Genomic DNA, 18,559 nt, shown 5'->3' on the forward strand with positions numbered 1-18,559 from the left:
GGCTCAATTGAAAGGGGCACTCTTGTACTCTACTGTGTTTCCTATAGGGCCAGAACAGTGAGCTGGCTAAAAACAAAAGAACTGTGCTTCCTACACACACGTGGCATACCTAGTTCAACTCAGGATAGGAAACTAAGTAGAAAGGAGCTCCTCTTCAGTCCAATACACTGTACTTGCTGGGAACAGTCTCGAGTGTTATTTGCACTGTGTATGGCCAGGGGAGCACAAGAGTGGCTGTTCTTACCCAAAATTAAGACTTGCTGCTAGAACTTGAAACTGAATGTCATTCAACTTCGTTTAGGAAGGTGAATTAAACCCTAGCTTGCCTTACAAGAAAAAAAAAAAAAGAGTATGGCTCAATTATAGAATTTACCATGCACAAGGCCTTAGGTTTAATCTCAGCACCTAGGTTAAAAAGGAATGAAATTCTGATACATGCTACATTATCAACGAACCTTGAAACGTAATACTAAGTAAAATAAAGCAGACACAAAGAGAATATTCCAGATGTCAAGAATAGTCACATTTATCTTCAACAAATGGTGCTGGCATAACTGGATGTCAATATGTAAAAGATTACAAATAGATCCATATCTGTCACCATGCACAAAACTCAAGTCCAAGTGGATCAAAGACCTGAACATAAATCCAGTTACACTAAACTTAATAGAAAAGAAAGTAGGAAGCACTCTTGAACACATTGGCACCGGAGACCATTTCCTAAATAAAACACCAACAGCACAGACCCTGAGCACAACAATTAATAAATGGGACCTCTCGAAACTGAGAAGCTTTTGCAGGGCAAAAGACACAGTCAATAAGACAAAAAGACAGCCAACAGAATGGGAAAAGATCTTCACCAACCCCACATCTGACAGAGGATTGATCTCCACAGTATATAAAGAACTCAAGAAACTAGACATCAAAATACTGAACAGTCCAATTAAAAAATGGGATAAAGAGCTAAACAGAGAAATCACAAAACAAGAAATACAAATGGCTGAAAGACATTTAAAGAAATGCTCAACATCCTTAATCATCAGAGAAATGCAAATCAAAACAACTCTGAGATACCACCTTACACCTGTCAGAATGGCTATGATCAAAAACACCAATGACAGTCAATGTTGGAGAGGATGTGGAGCAAAGGGAACACTCCTCCACTGTTGGTGGGAATGTAAACTTGTACAACCACTGTGGAAATCAGTATGGCTGTTTCTCAGAAAATTAGGAATCGAACTACCTCAAGACCCAGCCATATCACTCTTGGGCATATACCCAAGGAATGCTGATTCATACCATAAAGATACATGCTCAGCTATGTTCATAGCAGCACTATTTGTAATAGCCAGAACCTGGAAACAACCTAGATGCCCGTCAACTGAAGAATGGATGAAAAAAATGTGGTACATATACACAATGGAGTACTACTCAGCAGAGAAAAACAATGAAAGCATGAAATTTGCAGGCAAATAGATGGAACTAGAAAAAAAATCATCCTGCATGAGGTAACTCAAACCCAGAAAGACAGTCCTGGTATGCACTCACTCATAAGTGGGCTGGAGAGATGGCTCAGAGGTTAAGAGCACTGACTGATCTTCCAGAGGTCCTGAATTCAATTCCCAGCACCCACATGGTGGCTCACAACCATCTGTAATGAGATCTGGCGCCCTCTTCTGTATACATAATAAATAAATAAAATCTTTTAAAAAAATCTTCCTCTAAGTCTCTTTATACCTCTCAGTTCTTCCCAAGTCTCTGAGGTATTCTGTTACAAACCCAAGCAATAGCAATCCTCCCCCTCCAGCCAGGTCACCAGGCTTGAATTCTTACAGGGTCATAAAGGCAGACCAGATATTTCCTCAGGTAGTGACTATGAGACTTTATTTTTTATTTATTATTTTTTGCCTTTTCTACTTTTATTTGTTTTGGCCAGGTGTAATAGCACATGCCTTTTCATATGGTGGTCACTTGAGAGGTAGAGGGAAGAAAGTTTAGAAATTTCAGGATAGCCTCTACTACCTAGTGAGTTGGAGGCCAGAATGGGCTATATAGCAGACCTTGTCTCCAAAAAAAAAAAAAAAAAAAAAAAAAGAAAAGAAAAAGTAAACAAACAAAATATTGTAAACAACACTGTTGGAATGACTGCTGGATCTGGTGGCGCACACCTTTCGTCCTAGCACTCAGGAGACAGAGGCAAGCAGATCTCTGTGAGTTCAAGGCCAGTCTGGTCTACAGAGTGAGTTCCAGGACAGCCAGAACTATACAGAGAAACCCTGTCTTGAAAGAAAGAAGGAAAACACAAACTATAGAAATGTGTACAAAAGAAAATTAGGTCATCCATATACCCCAACACCAGGGTCAGCAATACTAACATTTTGAGTTGGTGAGACTTTATTTTACAACCCAAAAAGGGATTAGTAAAGGAGGAGGTCAACTGAGAGCTAAAATCGGTTAATATATCAGAAAAAGGGAATTTATATGCTCAAACTACATTCCTAAAAATGGTTAGGTAAAAATGTTAGGAGTCTATAATGTTAGTAAGGCTATATAAGAAAGGAGCATCATGCTGGGCGGTGGTGGCACATGCCTTTAATCCCAGCACCCGAGAGGCAGAGGCAGGAGGATCTCTGTAAGTTCGAGGCCAGCCTGGTCTCCAAAGTGAGTTCCAGAAAAGGCACAAAGCTACACAGGCAAACCCTGTCTTGAGAAACCAAAAAAAAAAAAAAAAAAAAAAAAAAAAAAAAAAAAAAAAAAAAAAAAAAAAGAAAGAAAGAGAAAAAGAAAGAGAAGGATCTTAGCTTAAATTGCACAAGAAATAAAGCTATCCGCTTTACCTAGGAGACAGGCGTTGTTTCCATAAGTGTGTTACTTAGTTCAGGAGATCGGTTGGCCTTGGATGCTTGATAGGTATTTTAGATAAATATACTGTTAGGAGTTATTGGAAGCACATATAGCATACAAGAAAATCATTGAGCCGGGCGTTGGTGGCGCACGCCTTTAATCCCAGCACTCAGGAGGCAGAGGCAGGCGGATCTCTGTGAGTTCGAGGCCAGCCTGGGCTACCAAGTGAGCTCCAGGAAAGGCGCAAAGCTACACAGAGAAACCCTGTCTCGAAAAACCAAAAAAAAAAAAAAAAATAAAAAAATAAAAAAATAAAAAAAAAAGAAAAGAAAATCATTGTAGGAACTAGCTAATATATCACCAATATATATAAAAGCTAAAATATCACCAACACTTGTCATGGCTTGACCTTTGGAAAAGTCCTTGACCTCTCCAAGTAGTAGCTTTTGTGATAGTAGCTGAATTCCATTACATTTTCCTGTGGCTTGCAGCAATTTACAAAGTTAAAAATACATTCTAAAGTTGGTGTGGTGGGCACACACCTTTAATCCCAGCACTTAGGAGGCAGAGGCAGGAAGATCTCTCTGAGTTCAAGGAAAGCCTGATCTACATATCAAGTTCCAGGCCAGCCAAAGTTACATGGTGAAACCCTGGCTCAAAAACAAAATAAAACCAACAAAAAACTATATTCTGTTTTCCTTTCTGTTGCTGTGAAAACAGTATCAAAGATAACAACAAACCCAATCAAACAAAAACGAACTCTGATTAAAAGCAACTTAGGCCGGGCAGTGGTGGCGCACGCCTTTAATTCTAGCACTCGGGAGGCAGAGCCAGGCGGATCTCTGTGAGTTCGAGGCCACAGAGAAACCCTGTCTCGAAAAACAAAAACAAACAAACAAAAAATCCCGTTTTATTAAAAAAACAAATAAACAAAAAACAAAAACAAAAGCAACTTAGAAGAGAAAATGGTTTATTTGGCTTATACTTCTAGGTTACAGTCTATTGTTGAGGGAAATCAGGACAGAAACTCAAAGCAGGAACCTGAAGCAAAACCCTTGGAGAAATTCTGCTTGTTGGCTTGTTTCCTCATGCTTAGCTTTCTTATAAAGCCCAGGACAATCTACTCAGGGAATTTTGCGGCCTATTGTGGGCTGTGTGCTCCTACATCAACTGTCAATCAATACAGACAGACATCAATCCCCACAGACATGCCTGCAGGGCAGTCTGAGCTCTTCAATTCCTCCATGGAGTGTTTCCTCCCAGATGACTGTAGGCTGTATCAAGTTGACAATTAAAGCTAAGTAGGGCACGTGAGATGTTTGATTAGAGGAATGTGAAGCAATCTTTTGCCTTCCATCCTGGTGCACACAGCCAACTCTTCCTCCTCTAGATTATTTGCAGTACCAAGTTCACCTGTGGGGTAAAAAGCAAAGTTCCAGATGCAGACTGTGGTTGGCTGGCTTGCCACATTTTGTTCTTTTTAGTTGCAAGTTTCCTGTCATCAAGAGATAAGTCTCTCAGAGCAGTCTAAAGCCTATCTGCTAAGTATTAGATATATACAAAAATATGGGAATATGTTGTTCAGTTTATTGAATAATAATAAAATTGACATGTACGACAGGCCACTACCTGTATTTTCTGAGTATTATTATCTATTTATCTTTTTCTCTTTTTCTTCTTTTTTATTTGAAACAGGGTTTCTCTGTGTAGCCTTGGCTGTCCTGGAACTTGATCTTTAGACTAGGCTGGCCTTAAACTCAGAGATCCACTTGCCTCTGCCTCCCAAGTGTTTTTTTTTTCTTTTCCTTTTCTTTTCTTTCTTTTCTTTTTTTTTTTTTTTGATGTTGGGGTTCCATTGCAAGGCCTTGTGCATACTAGACAAGCACTTTGCTACTGAGCTATATCTCCAGCCTCCCCCCACCTTTTTTGTTGTTGTTGTTTTTTGATTTTTTTCGAGACAGGGTTTCTCTGTGTAGCTTTGCACCTTTTCCGGAACTCGCTTTGGAGACCAGGCTGGCCTCGAACTCACAGAGATCCGCATGTCTCTGCCTCCGAGTGCTGGGATTAAAGGCGTGCGCCACCACCGCCCGGCTCCCCCCACCTTTTTTAATCCTCTTCTTCCTCCCTTCCTCCTTTCTTTCTGCTCCCTTCTTCTTCTCTGACAGGTCTTACATACCCCAGGTTAGTGACCTAACTTGGAACTCATTCAGGCAATAGATAAGTTTCTAAACAATCCATTCTTTAGATTTGAAAAACTTGATATCTAATCCCAGTACTTCAGAGGTGAAAGCAGGAAGATCAAAAGTACAAGGTCATCTCTGGTTACATAGTAAGTTTGATTCCTGAAAAAAAGTAAATAAAGTTTGCATCTGCTCAAGTTTTGAGAAGGCCTTAATCAGCAAAAATGCTCATATATCTTTCTTTCTTTCTTTCTTTTTTTTTTTTTTAGAGATTTATTTATTTGTTATGTATACAACATTCTGCCTCCATGTATGTCTGCAGGCCAGAAGAGGGCACCAGATCTCATTATAGATGGCTATGAGCCATCATGTGTTTGCTGGGAATTGAACTCAGGACCTCTGGAAGAACAGCCAGTGTCCTTAACCTCTGAGCCATCTCTCCAGCCCCTCATATATCTTTCTTGCTTCCATGGGGAGAACTCTATCCTTTCCAGGTCATGTCAAATCTCTACTTTCTTTCTTTTTCTTTTTTTTGGGGGGGGGATTTCGAGACGGGGTTTCTCTGTGTAGCTCTGGAGCCTGTGGAACTCACTCTGTAGACCAGGCTGGCCTTGAACTCAGAGAAATCCACCTGCCTCTGCCTCCCAAGTGCTGAGATTAAAGGCGTGTGCCACCACAGCCTCGCTAAATCTCAACTTTCTTTTATGTCTAGCACTTTACTATTCTCCCAATCCTGTTGTATTCAGTTTAACATCTTTGCTTTACAGATGACAGAGAACTTATTTTGAAGTATTACTTTGTGGTGGGTTATTATTATTATTATTATTATTATTATTATTATTATTATTGACAAAGAGAAAAATAAGTTGTCTATTTTTTTTTGAGTATACAAGTGTCCGTGCACTCATTTCTCTTCCCTGATTTGAGACAGGATCTGATGCAGTCCAGGATGGCTTCAAACTCACTATGTAGTCAAGAATAACCTTGAATTCCTGGTCCTCCTATCTCTACTTCCAGAGTACTAGTATTACAGACCTGTGCTGCCACACCTGGCTTCTTTTCCACCTTTGATAATCCAAAGTGGCAAGAATAGTGGATATGAAAGTACTGATTTTTTCAAAAAATAAATCAACATGTTCTTGCTATGTAGACCAGGCCATCCTGGAATCTCCATTTTCCTGCCTCTGCCTCCTGATTGCAGGAATGCACCATCACTATACTGTAGACCATTTTTATTTAGCCGTCTTTAAATGACCTACTGATTGTGACCTGGTTTTTGTAATTCCAAATACTCTTGCTGATTTTTTTTTAAATTTGGGGCTAATATGATGCTCTTTAAACAACTGAAGAACCCAGTACCTCAATATCTGATCATGGGCTGGAGAGATGGCTCAGTGGTTAAGAGCACTGACTGCTCTCCCAGAGGACCTGGGTTCAATTCCTAGCACCCACATGGCAGCTCACAACTGTCTGTAACTCCAGTTCCAGGGGACCAGACACCCATGGCAAAACACCAATGCACATAAAATAAAAATAAAAAAGTTTTTAAAAAAATATCTGGTCACAGTGGCTAGGGTTGCACTTGACAGAAGTCAGGCCAGTCAGATATAGAGACTACATTTCTCTGACTGTTACTGAGGGAAAGGGGTAGGGATTGTGCATATCATGTGTACCCACGACTCCATCCTTGATGTAAATAAATGTCTGCACCCTTAAGAAGAAAGTAGAACATTCTGTGGAGGCTCAGGTTATCTCTCATACCAGAGCAGTTCCTTCCTGTGGTCTGTTAGTGAGCTGGATTTCTCCTTCCTATCTGTACCCTGAAATTTATCTTGCTTCACTGCATGCAGGTGCAACCTCTCCTCTAACAATCACATCAATAAACACCTAAAAGGATTTTTTTTTTTCAAGACGGGGTTTCTCTGTGTTGTTTTGGTGCCTGTCCTGGATCTTGCTCTGTAGACCAGGCTGGCCTCGAACTCACAGAGATACACCAGACTCTGCCTCCAGAGTGCTGGCATTAAAGGAGTGTGCCACTACTGCCTGGCTAAGAGGATTTTTTTTGAAGAGAAGATTTATTTTAATGTGTTTGTCTGCAAGTATATATGTGCACCGTGTGTGTGCCTGGATGCTCTTGGAGGCCAGAAGAGTTAGAGCACCTGTAACTGGAATTACAGGCAGCTGTGAGCCGCCATGTTGTGACGAAACAAATCTGGTTCCTTTCCAAGAGAAACGCGTGCTCATAATCGCTGAGCTGTCTCTCTAGTTCCAAACACCTAAGGGTGTAAAACGCCCAAAGGGTCTTGAGATGTCTTAGTGGGGACAGGCACTTGTTGCTAAGCCCAATGACCCGAGTTTGGTCCTTGAAACCCACGTGATGGAAGGAGAGAACCGATTCCCTCAAATTGTTCTCTGACAGCCACACATCCCCTCCCCCTCCCACAGAAACAAAATAAATGTTAAAAAAAAGTTACTTTCATGTTCTTTGACATTTTTCAAGGGCTCCAAGACATTTTCCAAAGACTCCAAAAGTGGAGTCTCTGCTGGTTGTGATCGTGCATGGCTTTGTTCCAAGCACTCAGGAGGCAGAGGCAGATGGATTTCTGTGGGTTAATGGACTCTTGGTTGGGGCTGGAGAGAGAACGCTGCAGAGCACTTGCCGCTCTGCAGAGAACACACATTCTGTTGTCAGCATCCACACTGGGCAGCTCACAATCCTGTATCTTCAGTTACAGGTGATGTAACACCCTCTTCTGGCCTGTATGGACATCTGTACAAAGATGATACACACACACACACACACACACACACACACACACACACACACACACACATATTCATTCACACTCAGGCACACACACATAAAATAAATAAATCTTTTTTTTTTTTTTAATGGAGTCTTGGAGCCGGGAGTGATGGCCAACATCTTTGACCCCAGCACTTAGGAGGCAGAGATAGGAGGATTTCCGAGTTCAAGGACAGCCTGGTCTACAGAGTGAGTTCTAGGACAGCCAGGGCTACACACAGAAACCTTGTCTCCAAAAATCAAAATACAAACAAACAAATAAATGGAGTCTTGGAAGTGAATATGTAGCTTAGTTGACAGAATGCTTGCTTAGCATGAACAAAAACCTGGATTTAATCCCAAACACTCGTAGACTAGGCATGGTGGAGTATGCCTGTAATCCTCAGCACTTGGGAGTTGAAGAAAAAAAAATCCAATATTTAACATCATCCTTGGCTTCACAGCAAGTATGGGTCCTCCTATGCCTTATCAGAACCTCTCCCAACAACACATTAGTCTCCAGACAGCTGTGGTAGCACATGCCTCCCAGCATTTTGCAGGCAGAGGCAGCAGGATCATGAATTTGTCGACATCAAGGACTACATAGTGAGTTTGAGGCCAGCAGGAGCTCAATAATGAGACCCTGTCTCTGTAGCCCAGGCAGGCCTTGAACTTTCTAAAACCTATCCTCCCAAACCACCAAACAAATTAAAGCAAACAAAAGCAACGACACCACCAGCCTCGCTCCTCAAACCTGGCAGATTCCACCCCGCCCCCCCAACTTGTTTGTGTGTGTCCAGCCAGTGAAGCAGGATTGATTCTGTTGACATCAGAAACTAGGATGGAGAGGGCAAGCACAGCAGCCTGCTTCTGTCGGAATGCTTTCTGTGGGGAAGCCAGTCACCATGTGAGGATTCAACAAGTGCCCCACCAGAAAGGCCTCCTGTGGCTGCACAGGTGTCGGGAGCCCTGGCTGAGCTCCAGATGACAGCTATCAGCAGTTGTCGCCATAAGTGTTTCATTAGAGAACTGTGCAGCTGGCATTTATTTCACTGTAACTCAGGAGAGGCCCCAGGCCAGCGACTGCCCAGGCAAGCCTTCCCCGTTCCTGATCCATAAAGTCCAAAGCACATTAAAACAGCTGCTCCAGAGCACTGATTTTGGAGGTAATGTACAACACAGCAACAGGAAGCAGACTGTTATTTGTATAATCAGGTCTACTTTTTGTCTTTTTTGGTTTTCCGAGACAGGGTTTCTCTGTGTAGCCTTGGCTGTCCTGGAACTCCCTTTGTAGACCAGACTGGCCTCAAACTCAGAGATCCACCTGCCTCTGCCTCTGGAGTGCTGGGATTAAAGGTGTGCACAACACCGCCCAGGTGATCTCCTTTCAAAGAGGGTAGAAATACATTTTTTCAGAACTGAATAAATGGGATCTAGACAGTTTGTGTTTTATTTATTCTTTTGTGGTACTAGAGCTCTAACCCATGGGTGGTGCATGCTAGCCAGTTACCGTGAGCTGCCCTCCCAGTTTTATTTGTAAAATGCCTGCTGAGAAAGCATGAGGACCTGAGTTTGGATTCCTGGCACCCATCCTTTTAAAAGACAAGTGTAGTGGCTTATACATGTGTTCCCAGTACAGAGGGACTGGAGATAGATTCTTGGAGCCAGCTGGCCAGCCAGTGTAACCAGTTAGTGAGCTCTGGGCTCAGCGACAGATTCCAAAAGGGACTGGAAAGACAGCTCAGCGGGAGTGCTTGCTTCTATCATGGGGACCCAAATTTGGATCTTAGCATCCATATTGGGCAGCTCACAAATGCCTGTAACTCCAGCTCCAGGGAATTTGATAACCTCTTCTGACTTTCATGGGCATCTGCATGCATGTGTATACACACACACACACACACACACACACACCATTGAGGAAGATACCCAATGTTGACTTCTGGCATCCACATGTATGCTATGCACTTGCATGTACAGATACACATACATACACCACACACACACACACATGCACACATGACAAAAAACTGCTGGTAATATATACAATGCTTTTATGCAATGGATTTTCTTCCTTTGTTAGTAATGGGGATTGAACTGAGGGCTTTTCCCATGCTAGTCTAGCAATCTACCACTAAGCCATATTCTCAGTCTTTTATTTGTTTGTTTATTTATTTAACATATTGTGTGTATGATGTGTATGCATCCGTGTGGCACATACAATACATGTCTGTGGAGTTTAGAGGACAACTTTCAGAAGATGGTTCTCCTTTCCCATCTTGGGTTCCAGGGACTGAATTTAAGTTGTCTGGTTTATATCGTAGCAAACACTTTTTCTTGCTGAGCCATTTTGCTTAGCCATATTCTCAGTCTTTAATCTTTTTAAATTTTTATTTATTTTTTCTTTTATTTTAAGAAAAGGCTGCTGAGGTTGGCTACAGACTCATTATTTATGATAGGTTTTCCTTGAATTTGCCATTCTCCTGCCTAAGCCTCCAGAGTTCCTGGAGTCACAGACCTGCACAACTTGGCTATGAAATGGACTTTGATTTGGTAGAAAGCAGGTCTCATCATACCAACTTTATGGTAATTGTTCAGCTATGCCGACTGTACACAACAAATACAGATATTTGTACTAAAGAGCTGTGCTAGGTTTGTTTTTGTTTTTATATGACTGACCTTTAAATTTTAATATAATTGGATTTAACTTTCTTTTTTGCAGGTAGGGAGATCAATCTGAGACAGGGCTTCATGTCACTCAGACTGGCTTTGAACTTGCTGTAAACTTCCTGCTTCGGCTTCCTGAGTGCTGGGCCTGCACTAAGTGGGTGGCAAGGCAGTGGAATTTATCTTTTACTTATATTATTTGTATTTGAAGTTGGATCAAAGGAAAATATGAAGAATTGGTGATAAAGATTGGGCATTGGGCAAGATACTCACCAGTAACTCCAGCACTTGGGAGGCTGAGGTACGAGGATTGAAAATTCAAGGGCAGCCTGGGCTATGCAGTCAGACACTACCTTTATTGGAGGTTTGTTTCATTTTTATGTGTAAGTGAGTATGTATGTATGTATGTATGTATATATACATGTGTGTGTCTGTGTGTGTGTGTGTGTGTGTGTGTGTGTGTGTGTGTGTAGGGCCCAGAAGAGGTTGTCTGATCCTTTGAAGCTGGAGTTATAGGTGGTTGTGAGCATCTCAGTGTTGGAGTTGTGAACTGAACTCCAGCCTTCCACAAGAGCAGCCAATGCTCTTAACCACTGAGTCATCTCTCCAGCTCCCAGGCACAGCTGTTTTTTAAAAAATCAATACAAATTTAAAAAGATCAAGTATAGAATCTTCCTGTTTAACCCTGACAAAATGGGAACACTGTTTTCTCAGAGCACTAGTTAAAGGTCAATGTCATTTCTCAGCCTCCAATTAAACTGAGCTAATTAAACTGAGAATGAACACTTGTAAGATTTGTGTGGGAAGAGAGAGGTCATGGTCTAAGAATCTGTTTCTTAGTAAAGTCTGATCTTAGGAGGTCGTGCAGAATTCTAGAGCTGAGCAGAGTGCTAAACCACCAGCTGAGAGAGCACAGAGAAGAGCTGGGCAGCCAGAGAAAGGAAAAGAGCAGCTTTGTAATGTCATATAACAAGGCCAGGGGCCAGCTTTCTATCAACTCGTGTCTTCTACAGGACAACTCTCCTTTCCAATGCTTTCCTCCATTAATCATGGTGAGACATATGTGACATAGGATTCCAGATCCATCTGTGAACCATCTTACCCCTTTGCCTTTAGTTATTGATGGCAACTTGGTACTGTACAATGGCAGTTTTAGTTTTCTCTGCTCTGAGTATGTGTAAGATAAAATGGTGAGAAGAAAGTATGGGGGGAAGTGACATGGGGTGTAGCTGGAGAGATCGTTCAGTGGTAAAGAGCACTAACTCCTATTCCAGAGGACCCCCATTCCCATTCCCAGGGGATCTGATGCCCTCCTCTGGCCTCCATAGGCACACATATTGTATATAGACACACATATATGCAAAATACTCATAAAAGTAAATGAATAATATTTTTTTTTTAAAAGAAAAAGAAAGTACAGGCTTCCTCCTGACCCTCAGAAATCTCAGGTATGCTGCATGGCTCTGGGAAGCTGAGGCAGGAAGATCTCTGTCGGTTCAAGGCCATCCTAATCTACATAGCAAGCTCCCGGCCAGCTAGGTCTGCATAGTGAGAAACTGTCTCAAAAATGCAAAAGAGATATAGAGACAGACAGACAACAGAGAGAGATGATAGATAGATAGGTAGATAGATAGATAGATAGATGAGAGATTGATAGACAGATAGAGGATAGATAGATAGATAGACAGATGATAGAAAGATAGATAGATGATAGATAAATAGGTAGGTAGATAGACAGACAGACAGAAAGACAGACAGACAGATAGATTGGTAGACAGACATATAGATAGATAGATAGACAGACAGACAGACAGATAGATATAGATAGATAGACAGATAGATTGGTAGACATAGATAGATAGATAGATAGATAGATAGATAGATAGATAGATAGATGATTCCAGGAGCAAAAGAGAAAGAATGACATAGCCTCTCTCCTATCCCTTGGGGCACTAGAGATTAAAACCAGGGAAATGTGAATGCTAGGAAATGCCCACCCCAGCATTAGTTCCTTTTAAAAAAATTCTTTATTTTATGTGTATGGGTGTTTTGCCTACATCTATGTCTGTGCATCACCTGTGTGCAGTGATTTTAGAGGCCAGAAGAAGGCTTCAGATCTTCTGGAACTGGAATTACAAACAGCTGTGAGCTGCCATGTGGGTACTGGGAATTGAAGCTGGATCCTCTGTGAGAACAACCAGTGCTCTTGACCTCTGAGCCATCTGTCCAGCCCAAAACTAGTTCTTTTAAATCTACTGTGAGAACAATGATGTAAGTAAAACATTTGATCTAGTGATAAGTATTTAGACATTCAAGGTAAACTAGGAGAGAAATAATGTCTAATGCATTTATTTCTAGCCCGTTTGAACTTGACATTGACTATATAAGCCACTAACAGAAGAATTAATGAGCTGGACTTTATAAGAATTTAAGATTTCCTCTGTGGAATATCTTGTTACTAGTATAAAAGGATATGCTAAATACTGGGACATTATGTTTGCAAAATCATATATCTGATAAACTATTTTCTAGAATATATGAAGAAAGCTAAACATTCAGCAATGAAAATCAGACAATCCAATCAGGGAAAGACACAAACCAATATGTTACCAGAATGATTGTTGCAGAATATTTGATTATACTGTAAACCCCGAGATTGCATTATTTACTGGAAAAACCTGTTTCTAGTTGTGAGACTCAGCCCTAGCACTCCATTTAGTCTGTAAGACAAAGTGCTAAAACGGTCTTATTAATAAAAAAATATGGAACCAGATATTGGGGTTAAAACCCAGAGATCAGAAAAGCAGAAAGAGCCAGCTACATTCTTACCACTTGGAGATCCTCAGCCAAAGAGATCTACTTCCTGTATATCCATGCCTATATGCCTTTCTGTTCTGCCATCTCATTTCCTCTCTCTGTCCAACTACATCACTTCCTCTTCCTGCCCAGTGCTGTCACTTCCTGTCTGTCTGTACAGACCTCCAGACATTTATGGTTAGTGCTGGGACTAAAGGTATGTACACCATGCCTGGCTCTGTTCCCAGTGTGGCCTTGAACTCACAGAGATCCAGAGGATCTCTGCCTTCTGAGTGATAGGATTAAAGGTGTGTGCGAACATTTCCTGACCTCTATGTTTACTATAGTGGCTGGTTTTTTCTTCTGATCCTCAGATAAACTATTAGGGTGCACAATATTGGGGATACAATACATCACCACATCAATCCAAGAGCGTTCTTTTTGAATATTGTAAACAGGATTAAATAAAGTCAACCATAAGTCAAGAGGCAGAGCAAGCAACCAGTTGACAGGAAGTGAACAAGAAAAAAAACCTCAGAGCGTAAGAGGGAGTCAGGAAGATGGATAGAGAAATGCACAGGAAGTAGAAGGGAAGGACATTGAGCTTGAGGAGACTTGTTTGGGATGGGAGGAAAAGAGAGAGGTGGTGGGAAGTCAGCAGAGGAGGAAGGTCAACTGGGTGCTTTCTCTGCTTCTCTGAGTTAGCAGGCTTTGACCCCAGCATCTGGCTCCTGAGTCTTTATTGAAAAAAAAATCTAACAACTAAAGAGTTCATTAAAAACAATATTTGGTGCTCCAACACACGAAGCAAACATATGGACAGAAAAAGTACATCAACTGTGGACAAACTGAGAGGTATTCAGATTGGGTAAGACACCCAGGAATTAAGTAGAGAGTTAAGTAATATTAAAAGGAAAAATTCTTCCTACCTTAAGGATGGGAAATATCATAATACAGGGTGTTAGGACCCTGTACAGTGCTACTTTTGATGGCTTGAAGACAGAAGCAGAAAATGAAAAGACAAATGACTTAACTGAGATTGACATAATACCAATTATTATTACTATGTCTGGTAATTCATATTTTATCCTTAATAGCCATAGTAGTTTTTTGTGCCATATATTAAAAGTGAATTGATAAGATACAAGCCTTAGAAAGACTTATAAACAAAAATAAGAAAAATACTCAAATACTGAGGAATTTAGATAAGAGTTTACTGTACCACCACATGATGAAACTAAAGAGGGACAGTCCTAGGTTGTTAGGAAATCAACCTTAGTTCAAACAGTTAATATACAAGAACTACTAGCAGATGATAGGCACCCTAAAGTTATTAAGAAGTTAAATGGAATACTATAGAAATATTAGATTTGAGGAGATTTAAGAAAGCAGTCATTTCATATGCTATGCACTCATCCTATGTGAAGCAGATATAAAATTCATGGGCATCTCAGAACAGAATTATCCCCCAGGACTGGAAAGATTTGATAATAGCAATATTGGAAGCTGGTCCTCAGTTACAATGGTAAACATGGTCAAAAGAGGAAGCTAGGATCATAGAACAACGAACTAGTGTTAGAGGTATTGATATTTCCCAAGACCAACTTCTAGGTGAAGGTCAATATGCTAGAGTTACAAAGGCAGTGTGAGTTTGGTGATCACACCTTGGCATTATGTCATTTAGCAGCTTTAAATGCTTGACACAAGTTTGAAGAATCAGGAAAGCAGTCTGGATCATTTACTAAAATTGCACAAGGCCCAAAAGAAACCTTCACTGATTTTTTTTGCAAAGATTGACTTTAGCTGTGAATAGAATAGTATCAGATCCAGGAGTCAGACAAATGTTAATCAAATTTTAAAATTTTAAAAGTGCTAATTCAACGGCCGGGTGGTGGTGATGCATGCCTTTAATCCCAGCACTTGGGAGGCAGAGGCAGGTGGATCTCTGTGAGTTCAAGGACAGCCTGGGCTACAGAGTGAGTTCCAGGAAAGGCTCCAAACCTACACAGAGAAACCTTGTCTTGAAAAGCAAAAACAAAAACAAAAACAAAAAACAAAAAATAAGACAAAACAACACACACACACACACACACACACACACACACACACACAGCTAATTCAGAATGCAAAAGGTGATTGGGCCTTTAAAGGCAAGATCAGCACCAATAGATATATGGATTAGAAATATGGCTGATATTGAATCTCACATTTATGATGCTACTCTGATAAGAGAAGCAATTTTTAAAACTTTAAAAAAATCAAAATGTTGGATGTTTTAATTGTGGTAAGCGAGGTCATTTGAAAAGGGCTGGTAGGCAAGGTGTTCTTAGAAACCATGTTTTTTTTCTAGAGATAATGCAAACAGAAGGCCCCAGCCTTCTGGAGTATTCAAATGGTGCGTCAAAGGCTGGTATTGGACAATGAACACAGATCAATAAGGGATAGGCAAGGTAACCTTTTGCCATAGGGAATGCCCTAGGGGGCCTCCTGCAGGCCCCAACATCAAATTTGGTTCATCAGAGAAACTCATCTATAGAGTAATTAGAAGATTTAATGCCTGTTGTTAAAAACAACAATACTCTGGATATAATCAAGAACAGAACAACTTCAGTAGATAAAACAAAAAATTCAAGAGAGACCAGAAAATAAGTATTTCAACAAACTGCTATAAATGATTAGAGACCAAAGCTAAAGATACAAATAAATGGCATTGAAATTGTAGTTTTAGTAGACAGAGGGGCAGATATAACAATAATTTCACCCAAATCTTAGCATTCAGATTGGCCTCTGCAGGAGCTAAACATTCAGCTTTGAGGGATTGGAATTTTATCTTAGGTTAAAAACAAAGTGCAAGATGGGTTGAGTGTGTAGGGCCAGAGGACAAATAGGAAAACTAAAACCATATGAGGCTAATATAGCCATGAATTTATGGGGACTTGATTTGTTGTAGCAATGGAAAGACAGATTAACATTCCTCTGCTGTGGAATGTCTTTCTGTACGCTGTGAATATGTATTGCTCTGATTGGTTGATAAATAAAGCTTCATTGGCCTATGCAAGGCAATTTAAAGGCAGGCAGGAATATCAAGCTGATACATGGAGAGGAGTGGGGAGAGATGCTGCCACCATCAAAGCAACAACAAGATGCCAGGAGACTGGTAACACCACAGCCACATGACAAAACATAGAGTAATAGAAATGGGTTAATTTAAGATGAAAGAGCTAGCTAGCAAGAACCTGCCATAAGCTATACAGTTTATAAATAATATTAAGCCTCTGAATGATTATCTTATATGTGGCTAAGGGACAGTGGGGCTGGGAGGGACCAGAGGAATTTGGGACTGGAGAAAACTTTTGACTACATTTCTCTAATTTCAGAAACAACCTTAAAATAAAGAATACTTATAGAATTGTATTACATGAAATATATAGAATATACAAATTCATAGAGACAGAAAGGTTAGACATTATCTCAAGATGGAGAAGAAAAGAATATAGAGCAATGATTTCCAAAGTACAGAGTTTCTGTTTTGTATGATGGAAAAGCCACACAAATGGACAGTAGTATCAGGACATTGTGGGGCATACATGGGCTGCAAAGATGCTGCCGAAAGGAAGTTGGACAGATGGAGTCCAGGTTGTTTACACTGAGATTAGATATAAAAATCAGACAGGATGATGTCCATACATAAACAGCTCGTAGACAAAGGAATGAATAGGGTGACCTTTAAAATGATTGGTTGGTTCCTTCCACCCCCTCCTAGGGTTCTGAGGTTTTCTGCTATAAAAGATGCTCACTGCCTAGTAATAAATGAATTCCTGCTTGACCTGACTCCCTGCTGCGTCTGATTATCTCTGGGTAAGTGGAAGGCTGGGAAATGGAGATCAGCACACTTACCTTTCCTCAGTTCCAGACCACCTCCTCAGAGGTGATCTAAATTCCTGGTGGAGTAGAGCCCCACAGGACATAATATCATGAATGTAATAAATCAATACAATTAATGTAATTAGTGAATAACATAAATATAGTTATTGAATGAATACTGCAAATGTAATCAATGAATACCACAAATGTAACTAATATCATGAGTATAATTAATGAATACCCTGAGTGTAATTAATATCTTGAATGTAATTCATGCCACTAAATTGTGAACTTACACTAAAAATGGTTACAATTGCAAATATTATGTTCATTAAAAAAATAAGGTGGAATGTAATCACCATATAGTATATGTGTGTATGAAATTGAAGACAGCGATGTTCTAAAATAGAAAGTGGTGATGGTGTCATAGGCCTATGAGGATGCTAGACTAAAGTCTATCAAATTGTGCAAACATGCAAATTTATACTTATGTGAATTATTTGTCAATAAAGATTTATATGTTTATAAAGCATTAAAAAATAAAGAGTACTACTTCAGATAAAAATATTAAAAGGTATTATCAAGAACAGTCACAGACTATTCAGGTTGTACATAGGCAAGGCACAACAGCTGTTGGTTTTACAAAGGTACCAACAGCCCTACCTTTAAAATGGTTAATGAGATGGCTCAGTAGTTAAGAGCACTGGTTGCTCTTCCAAAGATCCTGAGTTCAATTCCCAGCAACCACATGGTGGCTCACAACCATCTGTAATGAGATCTGGTGCCATCTTCTGGCCTGCAGCATACATGCAGGCAAACACTGTATACATAATAAATAAATAAATCTTAAAAAAAAATGGTTAACTGACAAACCTCTGTGGATGGAACAATGGCCCTTGACATCATAAGAATTTCAAGCACTAGAACAGCTGGTACAGGAGCAGTTAAATGCTCAACATAGTGAAAAATTGACCAGTCCTTAGAATTCTACTGTATTTGTCATTTAAAAAATTTGGAAAATGGAGAATGTTAACAGATTAAAGAGTCTCCAGGCAGTGGTGGCGCACGCCTTTAATCCAAGCACTCGGGAGGCAGAGGCAGGCAGATCTCTGTGAGTTCGAAGCCAGCCTGATCTCCAAAGCGAGTTCCAGGAAAGGCGCAAAGCTACACAGAGAAACCCTGTCTTGAAAAACAAAACAAAACAAAACAAACAAACAAACAAACAAACAAAAAACAGATTAAAGAGTCATAAATAAAGTGATTCAGCCAATGGGCTCTTTATAGCCTGGAATTCCCTTACCTTCTTTATTACCTAAGAGATGGTCTATTATAGTGGTTGATTTAAAAGACTGCCTTTTAACTATACCTTTACAAGAACAGGATAGAGAAAAATTTGCCTTCACAGTGCCTACTTATAATAATG

The sequence above is a fragment of the Peromyscus leucopus genome, chromosome 14 (genome assembly GCF_004664715.2).
Source record: "Peromyscus leucopus breed LL Stock chromosome 14, UCI_PerLeu_2.1, whole genome shotgun sequence".
Lineage (NCBI taxonomy): Eukaryota > Metazoa > Chordata > Mammalia > Rodentia > Cricetidae > Peromyscus > Peromyscus leucopus.